Below are 13,227 nucleotides of genomic sequence, written 5' to 3' on the forward strand. Positions count from 1 at the left end.
TGTTTCTTTTCGCTGGCAATCTTATTAAGAGTTTTGGGACAGCTTCCTCAAGCTGAAAATAATTATCCGCTGTCAATTACAGGGGCTTTATGGGAGCCTTATTTAAGAAAGAAAAGTCAATTCCACTAGCTCCCCACCCCCAACCCTTTACCCACTACCTATCTAGACAGGAGTGCAAACATTTCTCTGGTTTTGATTCTTTTTTTTTTTTTTTCTTTTTTCTTTTTCTTTTTGGCCCCTCATGTTGGTTTGAGTGATTGCAGTCCGTGAAGTTAGCTTTTCAGGCACCAGCGCCGCTATTTGTCTTCTGCCTGCCTTCTCTCTTGGTAACATGATGCTCATGTCTGCATTGTCAATGGCATATGCGCTGCTTTGTGGTGTCCTGTTGTACTCATTTCTTCTGAAACCTCTCATATTGCACAGCCATACTACTACAGCATTGTAAACATCTGGGACTGGATTCACACAGACCTCACACAAATTTCATTGTCATTCTTTTATTTTCAAAGTAAAAGTCATAAGTCTGTTTCCATGGCTATAGTTTGTCCCACTGGATGAACTTTTCTGCTCTGTATACATAAATTATGACCCCCTCCCCAGCCCACCCCACCTCTGCATTTCTTTCCATTTTCCTTTCTCTCATTCTTTCCTTCTTTACCTCTTGCTCTTCTTTCTTTCTTGCAGGGCTGTGGGCTGGGTAGGGGGAGGGAGAACTGGAGGAGGAGGGGTGGATATTGTGTCTCTTCTTGAATCAGTCCAGCAAAGCCAGATTACTCTGTTGGCTTCTTTTCCTAGCTACTTTCAAGTGGTGAGACTTATTCACCCTCTATTGACTGCTATTTGAAAGGAGCCCGAGGCTATGTAATGGCACACTGAAGACAGTAGACAATGACATTTACACATCTTTAATGACTATTTAGCATTATCTCAATGGTTCTTCCAAGTCACCTCTTTAAGGGACCTTAAAGTGTCAGTCATTTGGGAATTTCTTGCCAACTAGCTTAAATACACGGGTCATCCATTCCAAGACACCTTGGCCCAGAAAAGTATCTGGTACCAATGGGAAAGACAGTTAATCGGAATTTAGCATTTTCTTTTTAAATAAGGATTTATAAGAATTAAAACTTGGTTTTCTTCTCTGGAGATTCACATACATTTGACATTAACTTCTGCTGCTGCTTCCACTTACTAAAATTAGCAATAAGTTTGTAAGTAATAAAAATACTTGTCAAAGTATTTTAACGTATCCATCTTACATTTAATACTAGAGCTGTTTCTGTTTCTGATTCATAGAAAGTGGCTGAAATAATGTCATTATGATTTCTTTGGGTTGAAAGTCATTTGTTGCCTGAATTCAGTAGGTATTATGTATAGACGTTATAATTGTTGGTTAAAATTTAATACTTTTGTTCACTTCTAAAACAAAATAGTTATGGTGTCATCCAGGTAGGAAAATGGGGAAGAACTGAGCCAAACACTTGCTGAAGAGTGAGCTGAGAGTTAAAAAATAAAAAATAAAAAATAATAATACCCATGGGCTGAAAATCTTCTGTGTATTTTTAGTTCATGGAGATAAATATAATAAATTTTCAGTTTTAAGCTCGAGCAAAATTCCTTTTTTTGGACACTAACTTAATTTTGCCATTGGTATATTTTTAAGTATCTTTATGATTTACTACAAGGACCAATCTATATTAGTTTGTTTATACAACTGAAATGACTATTTTCTAAAATCATAATCATGTGTGATTATTTAATAAAATGATTGCTAGGGATACCTTGAATTATATTTTTAGAGTAAGAATTATCTGCAAAGAGAAAAGTATCTGATTTTTATTGCATAAAAACTAGTATGGAAAGTTTCCATCCCAATTGTCCAAAATAGAATAATATCCCTTCCATATGATAAAGCATACCAATAGTCCTTATTAAAATATAATATCTTATGTAGTAATGCAATCTTAATCAATGGTTGAAAATGAGAGGGGGTGGGGTTTACTCTGTTAAATAATGTTAAACCATAAATAACTTAGGCTTTCCAAGAATATCTGTATCAAGACATAGCAAGTGAAAAGTAAAGGTTGAAAAAGGCTTAATTTCACATGTGGCTGGGTAATCAGAACACTCCTACAATTTCCAGCTGGACTGATTCAGCAGAACTACATGGTATCATTAAGATATTGTCTAAATGTTGCATAATTGCATGTGAACAAACTTTTGCCATGCCTACAGGGTAACCAGCCGGCCAGCCCACCAAATGGTAGCCTGTTAAATATTAGGATTTCTGAAGAGTGTCAGTTCCTTGTCCAAAAACCACTTTTCAGTAACATTTTCCTAAACAAGTTATTAATTATTTTCAATACACAAAGCTGTTCTTTTGAGGTTTGCTTATTTGAAGCTTAATTTTCTTTGTTACTTTTGACCCTAGTATTATTGCTGCTAAAATACAGTAACAGCTTATCTGAGAGGTGACATGTTTGGGATGTCCTGGGTAATTAAACAACTGTTTTACTGGCTTTTTGCCAGCAAAATACTAACAAAAGGGAAGTAAGGAAATCACCCATAAGCATTGCAAAATCATTTTTAACTTCTACCTCCAAAGCTGGTTCCCAGAAATTGGATGATTCTAAAAATATTATATGTGCTTGGGGTGATTACAAACGTTTATGTGTGTGTGTGTGTGGAAAGGAGGGTGATTTTTTGTTTGCTTTTTTGTCATTATGTGAAAACAGAATAAAGGGAGCAGGGATGAATTATGTTTCTCCTGCTGGAAGTGTAAGAAAGCTTGAATAATTTAGAATAGCTGTGGTGTATCTGTCACTAGATATGCTTAGGCTCATTTAAGTTTGTTTTATCACTCTTTGTATCTAGAGCTTTGCCCTTGAAACATTACCACTCAGCTCTATTTCTGGACTCCTGGAAAGGCTGGATACAGCTGTTGGGTACCCTTGCGACTGGGACTGGATGCGAGTGGGCTGTGGGCTTCTCCCATGGTTGTCACTGGTAGAAAAGGGGAGTCTAGTGAAAAGAAAATGTATCCCTAAACTTGAGACAGCCAAAAATGGATATTCTCAAAATGGAAAGCCACAGTGCTTATGAGTCTTTGCAGGAAAGGCGATTAAGCTACAATAGAGAAATCAGGATGTACTGTGTAGTAAGTGCCCTGTTTCTTCAAATATATATTTCATTTGACACACAATAGTCCTATAATTTAGATATTAACTATCCATACTTTTTCAAAGATGAAAAATAAGCTGAAAACAGTTAATTCCCCAAGGTCATTCAACTGGAAATTGGTAGAGTCAGGATTCAAGCCTACATCTATTTGATTACGTTATTCCTTTTACCCCCGTTACTGGCAACAATGATACCAATATATTAGAATTCGATATCTCAAAACTCTAAAAAACAAATTATCCGAAATCTTAATTGCTTCTTGCTATGAACACCAACAGTTCTTCAGGTTCACGCTGGAATAGTAGTAAATGGAGAGTGGAAGAGAAGTGAAATATGTTAAAGGTTATCATTGCAGGTGGCTATGCAGACATGGTATCAGACAATGTTAGTGCGTTCTCTAGGTGAAATACCTCTTCCGATATTTTGTTTGGGAATATATTTGCTTACGGAAACGCAAAATACATGTACACGGATCTCACCTTCTTAACAGAGGGCATTAGGAATACATTTAAGAAAATCCATGAATGTCATTGTATATCGTAATTGTTTACAGCTGAGGGCAAAATGTTTAATTGTTCCCACATGTAATAAAATAATTTGGTTGTAAATACCGGTGTGAAAGTGGGCTGTTGCAGGAACTTCTGATATATGACTCTAAAAAGGGCAAAATCTTAGAGACCTAAAGCTATATACATGTTAAGAAGGCTTTAAAATGAGCCTGCAAATCAAAAAGGTACTTCACCACATATAAATGACAAATTACTGTCTGGGATTAAAGGTTTGCATTATTACTTTTAAATCAGGACTGGGGCTGATTGTAGGAAGTTACATAAAGTGAGAAAGGAAGTGTTGAGGGAAATAGGGACTTGAATATCATCTCCTAATAAATGATTTTATTTTGGATTTTTGAAAAGAAAACCTATATACAACTTATGGCTTCCACTGGTGTCTTATTTAAGTTGTGGTTGTTTCTAGAGTTTGGTTGCATAATTTATAACTGGCAGCATTTAATCATGCACATTGAGGATTTATGAAGGTGGAAGCACTGTATTTAATGTTTACATGACATTGTCCCGTTACCTTTACCGCATTCCTACCATATGGACCCTCCACTTTGATGGCTTTATCATAAATCCATTAAAAATGCACAATTACCCAGTTTCCTCTTCATAAACCTGATTTATAACCTTCTACTAGAAGAAACCCAAGAAAACAGTTGGCAGAAATCACATGCCAACAGTGGAGTATGAGAATTCAGAAACACCACTCTCTAGGTTAGTCTTGGGTATTTCAGGAATCTATGAGGCAAAGGTATGGACCACTCTTTAAAAACAGGTGTTTTCAAAATGATGTTGAGGCACAGAATTTAAAATAAAAATTGTCTTATTAAATGAGGGAAACCCCAGTGCATGCATATTTTCTTCTATATTTTTACTGTCTGCTTTAGAGCAAAAAGGCTTATTCGAGTTCTTTTTTTTTTTTTTTAACTGTTTAATGAACTCATAGTAGAACGTGAAGGAGCACTTAACACTCCTGTAGTTACCTTCCTGTGCAGAGGCAAACCCCACTTATTATTCAAACGCCTGACTTTCCACAAGCCAAAATGCTGGCAAAAAGTTGACAGCTCATTTGAAATGGAGCTAATGTTCCTCACATTTATGAGCTGCCTGGGAATATCTACATCTTTCCTAAGCCTTAAATGTCTGTATGCTTATCCAAAATTGTAGTACAAATGATATTTCCTTATTATGCTTCAGAAGGAAGAGTAACACATGTGTATTAGTTCAAAGTGATTTTAATCTATCTTAACATTAATTCTGTGAACTTTGCAACGAGGAGTAATTCAGATGACGTTTTTAGTATTACTGTTCCAACATTTGTTAGCATTAATAGTTGATATTTGCTTAATGTAAGTAAGTAAAATATTAGTATTTCCCTCCCAGAAATTAAAGTTCTCTTTTAATTTTCCAGCAAGATGGGACACAAGATTTATGTTTATGTAATTTTAATACAGCTTTATCACAGTTTAGAAAATAATGGGCCTCATTTTGTCTCAAGTCCTCTATACAGAAATATCTTCATTTTTCATGGTATATTGCAATCACTGAAGATCATTTACACTTACCATTTGACCAATGGTATTTGTTACCTGTTTTTGCAGATTAAAAATATTTACTTTTCATAATTGGCACTCTTTTTTTTCACCGCCTGTTAACCTTTGCCTGTGCCAGTCAGTCAGTATAACAAGTAATAACCTAGACATAGGCCTTTAAAATTAGTGAAAGAAAATATACCTGCATCTTGGGAAGCCAGTGATATTCTGATCAAGAGCTAATGAATACAAAATGTTGATGCTTTATAGAATCAGTTTAAAAGCAAATATTTAATCAGTACAGATTTTACACAAATAGAAAGTTTCAAGATAAACTAAAAGGGAGCCAGGTCATCCACCAATGGCCTTAAAGGCCATCCAATAATGGCCTTAAAGGTTCCCTTGCCTTTAAATCCGGTCAGTTGTGTTCTTTCTTTGAACACTGTGTTCTAATTGGAACAATAAATCAAAGAAGACACTCAGAGTAGATTCCCATGTAAGGTGGACAACTGGACAGTGACTTTTTACTGCTGCTAACACGTGCATCCAATTACCATTTGAAAGATTCATAGTGCTGGCAGTAAAGCATTGCCTCGTTTTATAGTTCACCTAATAATTCTTCAGCCTAAATCTGTCCACCTTTACCTATATCTAATCTGTCAGTATGTGTGTTATCATTAATGAGGAATTTTCAAATGTTTGGCATGCTTCCTACAATGGATGGTGACATTGAGAGATTAATGAGCCATTTAATTAACCATAATAGAAGAGGTAAAGTATTGATTAGGTCAATATATACCCAACTTCGAGTAAACTGTCAACTAAACATAACCTAGTACTTCCACCACAACTATAACTTAATCATGGATCATGGATAGTATGGGTTAACAGCAACCCAACTCTATGTGGCAATGGTTAACTGCAAAATTGAGAACTTTTTTAAAAGGCATTTTCCTATAATCATTATTGTCTTTCAAGGACCTGGTGTTATCATGCTTTACTGATAAACACGTGTGTTAGTTCATTCTTAACCCTTTTCAAGGCATTGCCCCTGTCTGAGGATAACTTGACATGTTAATAGAGTCTTTACAATTCAAGGCTCATCAGTTTCTTTTTTTTTAATATTAAAAAAATTTTTTAGTGTTTATTTTTGAGAAAGAGAGAGACACAGTGTGAGCAGGGGAGGGGCAGAGAGAGAGAGAGAGAGAGAGAGAGAGACAGAATCTGAAGCAGGTTCCAGGCTCTGCTAAGAGCACAGAGCCCAATGTGGGGCTTGAATCCGTGAATTGTAACATCATGACCTGAGCTGAAGTGGGATGCTTAACCAACTGAACCACCCAGGCGCCCCAAGGCTCATCAACTACTAATAATTCTGTCTGGAGGCATTTATACATCTGGAACATCAGACATCTGCGACAGCCCTGCCTCTATGGCACTGTGAATCATGATACTTTTTTGCCCCTTCACCACTCCGTTGTTTTCTCCTCTTTTTCTTATTTTCTTTTTTTTCCTTTTCCCTGATGTTCAAACCCGTTACATGTCATGTAGGCCAGGGAAAGTCATCCATTATCATTGCTCAGCATGCCATGTTATATTTGGAGCCAGCAGCCTAGACCTTTTTGGATGTTCAGCATCCAAAATGCTGAGGAGTCTCTTCTCATTTTGAATCTGCACTGAATTCTCCCTTATCCCAGCACTCAGACCAATTTCTTACAGCCTTGCCTTTAGTGAAACAGGCAAATCACAGATAAGCACCTTCTGCCAATGAATGCTGATTGTCTGGTTATTCTGCATTTTCCTCCAGATTAAATATTCTATCTCCAATAACTCTCTTTGCTGGTTCATTTTGCCTTTGTTTTAAATTATTTTAGTACATGTAACACTTACTAGCTACTTTGCCAATTTCCCTACATTTTGCCTTTGTCTGGACTCCTATGAGAGAAAGTGAAGCGGAATTAGGAAGTCCAATAACTACTGCTCTTCTATTTTAGTCATCATTTATTTCAAAGAAGATGAATGCTAATCATAAAGGTCTTTACCATTTCTAACTTCCATGATTTCCCTTAAAACACAGGGCTTCTCTGTATACCCCTGCCAAATGTAGCTTTGAAAAGTAAAACCTACTTTTCTCATTAATACTGGTGGTCAAGGGGGAAAAATATAAAATACACATGCATTTATACTCCAGGCTGACCAAATATAGAAATGCACATATATTTTTAGAAAGATATTAAGATACCAACAGGAGTTAGAATTTGAATCAAGAGCATATGTCTCACTTATTTCTTTTAAAGAAGAACCTTTTTGTACTGATTGCTGAATTAAATTTATTTTTATGATATGTAGAATCTGACTATATAAGTTAGATTGGTCTGTTATAATAATTAAAAGTCAAGCTTCTTATAATTGGTTTCAAATTATATAGATACATAGATGTAAATAGATTTCCAAAGCCTAAATAGCTTTGAATTACTGATAGAATTATTAAAAGAAAAATTAACATTCTGTAATATGGGCAAAATGATAACACATGATATGAATTTGTAAGCTATTTCTTATCTAAAGTGAAATAGCTTTACAATGCTATTAATAACAGTAAGTAAACCAGATTTCTAGGGCATTTTTTGGAACATCTCTGTAGAAGGGTATGATTCCACAAATATGAAAAAGAAAAGTGCTAAGGATGTTGATAAGATTATGGTATAAAAACTAGATCAACGAAACTACCGAAGTGCTTTAAAGCAGAAGCAAGAGGGATGGTAAAGAACATATGATCAGAATGTTAGAAGCCAGAGGAAAAGCAAAAGAAGCCATTGAGCATTTCGACAGACCATGGAAGGGAGGAAGAGATGTTGGGCTAGAGTGATGGAGACAAGGGTTCTGAACTCCCAGCAAAGAGATCAAGCTAATGAGTAGCTCTGCAAAAGGACGGACATGACAAGAAAGGTGTGAGGGAAATATAACCCAAGCCCTGGCATTTGACTGCATGTTAAATTAACTGAAATGAGAACCTGTGATCTAAAAGGAATCCCACAGAAGTAATCGCAGCCACGGTATCAAAGTAAGGAAGGCTAAATCCAGAATTCTTGCTAAGGAGGCAGCAGGATAGAGGGATTCAAAGTGTGGGCTTTGATGATGACAGGTATGGCCCTGGACTGAAAATGAACTTTGGAGACACAAAAGTGGGTGTATTGGAGGCTTTGACCTGCCAGGGTATATGATTTGGCAACTTGCCATCAGTAAAACAACAACATTAACAATACCTTCCTTTTTCCTATACCATAAAGATTAAATGAGATTATTCATTCATTCAACAGAAATTGAGTGCCTGCTTTGTGTCAGATACTATGTGACACATACATACAGTACTGAAAAAAGAGCCTGGTTTAGCTCTCAGAGAGCTTCACTCTAAAGACAGTGTCAAAAAAAAAAAAAAAAAAATAGCTATGTGATGAAAACTTGGGGTAAATGCTATGGAAGAAAGAAGGAGAGTACTCCAGAAGAAAATAATTGGAAACTATTCTAAATCTCATGGCTAAGAAGTCCTGGAAGGTGAGATGTGGGTGGAAGGAACAGCATGGGGAGGGTTTGGTACCTCCTCCTAGAAGGACAGAATAGGCACACTGAGCCTGGGGTTTGGGGAGAAGTTTGGAGAAGTCAGACGTAATGCACGGAATAGCTTAATGGTGCCTGGTGCATAACAAGTCCTCATCAAATGGGTATTTTATAAAGAAAAAGTAAAGAGGGGCGCCTGGGTGGCTTGGTCGGTTAAGCGTCCGACTTCGGCTCAGGTCATGATCTCACGGTCCATGGGTTCGAGCCCCGTGTCGGGCTCTGTGCTGACAGCTCAGAGCCTGGAGCTTGTTTCAGATTCTGTGTCTCCCTCTCTCTCTGCCCCTCCCCTGCTCATGCTCTGTCTCTCTCTGTCTCAAAAATAAATAAATGTTAAAAAAAAAAAAATTAAAAAAAAAGAAAGAAAAAGTAAAGAGAATGCTTCCCTTTGTTGGAAGGGAAAGGGCTGGGAAACCAACTAGTTAGATTATTTGCTGAAGTTAGAATTTAAAATATTGAAATTAAAGAAAGAGGCAGGAATGAGGAATAAAATGACATTTTTAGAAAAGGAAATATTACAACATCTGAAATTATTTAAGGTTTGCAATTGTAGCATTCATAATGTTCTGAAGTGTGGGGGGCAAAGAGTAAAGTTCTGGTTTATTAAGAGACTACCAGCAGATATTTAAAAACTGAAGATAATTTGAGGAAAGAGCAAGGAGCTGAAAATAAGTAGAAGGTAACAAATGAGTTCAGGACATATTAGAAAAGAACAAATGGGAAAAGTAGGAATGAAACAGGTAACTAGAGATCGGAAGAAGACAGATTACTGCACAAGAGGCAAAAAAAGAAGTGACTCGATGTTTACATATTTCAAGACAAACTATGTTCCAAGTTATGATATGGTTTTAAACCAGGGTTATCACAGATGCTTAGCTCTCAGTAAATTCTGTATCTAAGGTTCTTGTTTCTCATCCCACGACGGTGACCTGTTTGGCCCATAGCTTTAAAGGGTTCACAACCTAGAGACAGAGACAGGAGATCTTCCCAAGGAGTTGGAAGATAATATAAGACAGTTTATACTAACCGCCAAAGAAGCAGAGCAGAAATTAAGTGAAAGGTAACCCAAGGGATGCATGAATGACATGGGTAGTGTCGCACCAAGGATAAGGACTCCAGCTAGACATAGATAAAAAGAGAGGAGTAAGAACATCCTAAGAGAAGGCACAGAAGCATATGGGTGCAGAACCTTACATGAAGTTTCCAGGTAATAACAGGCAGGCAAACAGCGTGGAACACTGTTTACAGGCTGGGGGCTTACCTTATGAAACACAAAGTGAAATACACTGGAACATGTTGTCATGTGAGAGGGAGGAATGTAAACACCCTTATATTTGAGAACTTAACTTTTCTGCTAAAATATTACATTAACAGTTTTCATTTAATATTGGCCTTATTTTACTTTTTAAAGAAAAAAAACAGAGAGCAGAGATATATTTTAAAAGAGTATACAAATTACAGTATAATAGACATAACCTACCCATATTGAAATTCTAGCTTGATCAGCAAAATAAACAAAAACCCAAAACTAATTTTATACTAGGGACACAGAGAAAGTAGTTCCTCTGACCTATACCAAGTGGCATCATCGTTAGCATTCATCATTATTTAAAAATTTAAAATAGTCCCTTTGCAGAAGTTCCTAAAATATGCATAGCACGGGGTGGGGTTTTGTCGTTTCTCAGCAGATTCCCAAAGGCAACTACTGAGGCCTCAACATTACTTGCTCCCATTGTATATTTTTTCTTGTCATTCCTAATTCTAAATTATCTCAGATTTACTTGGTTGAGGTGATTAGGAAAAGAAACAAAGTAGATACAGGTCCTTCTCTTGCTCCTTCTCTTCTCTTATATACTTTAAAAAAATTTTTTAATGTTTATTTTTGAGAGAGAGAGAGAATATGAACAGGGGAGGGGCAGAGAGAGAGGGAGACACAGAATCCGAAGCAGGCTCCAGGCTTTCTGCTGTGAGCACCGAGCCTAGTGTGGGGCTTGAACCCACCAACCATGAGATCATGACCTGAGCCAAAGTCAGACGCTTAGCCAACTGAGCCACCCAGGCACCCCAGCACTTATGTATTTTTAAAACAAACAAGGAGTAGGACACAGGCAGTATATATGCAGTCACACCCATAATGAAGACCATCAGCTTTGGAGACAAACTTCTGGATGTAGCATCAGGGTTCTAAAAGTGTGTAGCTTTGTGGCCTTGGGCAAATTACTGGGTTGTGATCCTTGCAACTGTTAAGTAAAGATAATAATATCGCCCACCTCATCACTGTTGGAAGGATGAGCTTGTAAACTTGCAACTGAGATTATAAATGTGAAAGTCTCAATACCGGACACAGAGTCCGACATGGGGCTCCACATGACCTGAGCCGAAATCAAGAGTCAGACCCTTAACTGACTGAGCCACCCAGGTGTCCCTTAATTATCCCATATTCTGAAAGGATCCCTAAGCCATGGCCTAATATAAAATTAGACAGGAAATTGATATCATACTATTTTACTTCATTTTATAGTTTATGAAGTATTTTAATGTTTTCATGAATTGATTCTTGGAAAACTTCCATACAATGGGTAAAATAGTCCTTGTAATTCCCAAACTATATTTAGGTGAGAAAATTGAGTCCAAAAGTTATGATGCCAGGCTGAAGTTGGATAGTTAGCATAAGTGAGTCAGGATTCAAACTTAGGCCAGTCTTAGCAAAGGTGACCTTCATCTTCTAACTTGGTTTCCCAGGAACAGTCTCAGATGTGCCTCTTGCTCTGGCATATTATTAATAGCACCCTTTTCACTCTCCAGGTCTCACATGACAAAATCACCCTTAACCAACTTGGTCTGTGTAAGGCACAAATCTACACAAGTCAGTTCCCAATTAAATACTTTAATTTCTTCCTAGTGTCCCTAGAACAAGATCCGTATTCCTCAGCATGTCATGTAAGGCCCTCAGTATTTGTTCCCTACTGACTACTCACCCCATTTCTTACTATTTCCCATTATAGATATACTGAGTTGATGTTAGTTCCAGAACACGCCTTGTCCCCTCATGTCCAGACCCTGCACACATTACTAGGTCTGACTGGAGTGATGTTTCTATCGTTGCTCCTCGCACTTCTTCAACTTTCTATTGGATGTCATCTCTAGGAAGCCTTCCTGAACACTCCCCAAACACCTTGTCTCTGGTATTTTAACACAGTGCCACACTTGATTACTTTACCCATCTAGTTTCCTCATACACAGAAAACTTACTGAAGGGTAAGGACTATATACATCATATTGACCTTTGCATCCAAGCCCTTAATACAGAGTCTGGCCTATAATGGGTCCTTTCTATATTATTTACCAGGTAAATTGTTTTTAACTGCATATCCTTGATCCAAGTCACTTAGACATTTTGGTTCAGTCACTTGGTCTGGAAAGTATGATTAATATGCCACCTACCTAAAAAAATGTGGTTGAAGTAAATTATCTTTTAAAACTACATTAGGTTCTAAGTTCCACAGTTCTGAGAACTTGAAAATGTTAGGGCCATCATTACTTAACTGAATGTTAAGAACTTAAAGTCATACCAACTTCTGAATGGAAATATTGTGTAATCCCTGAAATGGATTGTTTCCCATATTTCTCCAGTTTTCCTAAGATTACTATTGACTATGATCAGTGGATATAAGTGACGACTGCTCTCTTTTAAAATTGATGCTGGTTGTGACACAGTTTTGGTTTCAGAGTTATAGTTGGATTCTGGAGTAATTTAGTACCAATTAAGAAACAATCAATTCTTGGTAATTCATTTATAGAAGAAGAGTGTATACACTATGAACAGTGGCAGAACATATGGTTCATAGTCTTGGTCATGTCACAACATTTACTGTGCAACCTTAGGCATGCCATTTACTTTAACTTGACCTTGGACCCTAATCTATGAAATGAGTGAATTGAACTAAATTAGTACTAAAATATTTTTATTCAAGATACTCATTTCCTAGATTAAGGACCAAATTCCACAAGCGTACCTATATTAGGAGATATCAACTATGATATGCTGAATGATAGCCACCCAAAGGTATTAAGTCCTAATCCCTAGAGCCTGTGAATGTTACTTTTTATGAAAAAGTTTCTGCAGGTAGATTAAGTTACGGGTTCGTAGATGAAGAGATCATCCCGCATTCTCCAGGTGGGCTTTCCACCCACCTGTTGTTATAACATTTGTCACTTGTTGTTATTATAAGATAGAGACAGAGGGAGTTTAGACACACACACAGAAGACAGTTTGGTGACAGAGGCAGAGAAAGAGAGACTTAAAGATGTGATGCTTTGGTTTTGAAGACAATGAAGGAGCCACA

The 13,227-nt window shown here is 37.0% G+C and overlaps 1 protein-coding gene and 1 long non-coding RNA gene across 3 annotated transcripts in view; one reads left to right on the top strand and one right to left on the bottom strand.

Moving 5' to 3' along the window:
- LOC122226697 overlaps nt 1-13,227 on the bottom strand; it is a 487,385-nt gene that overhangs the window by 255,629 nt on the left and 218,529 nt on the right. The window lies entirely within an intron of this gene.
- Nucleotides 1-13,227, top strand: part of FGF10 (fibroblast growth factor 10) — a 78,114-nt gene that overhangs the window by 990 nt on the left and 63,897 nt on the right. The window lies entirely within an intron of this gene.

The sequence above is a fragment of the Panthera leo genome, chromosome A1 (assembly GCF_018350215.1).
Source record: "Panthera leo isolate Ple1 chromosome A1, P.leo_Ple1_pat1.1, whole genome shotgun sequence".
In the NCBI taxonomy this organism is placed as follows: domain Eukaryota; kingdom Metazoa; phylum Chordata; class Mammalia; order Carnivora; family Felidae; genus Panthera; species Panthera leo.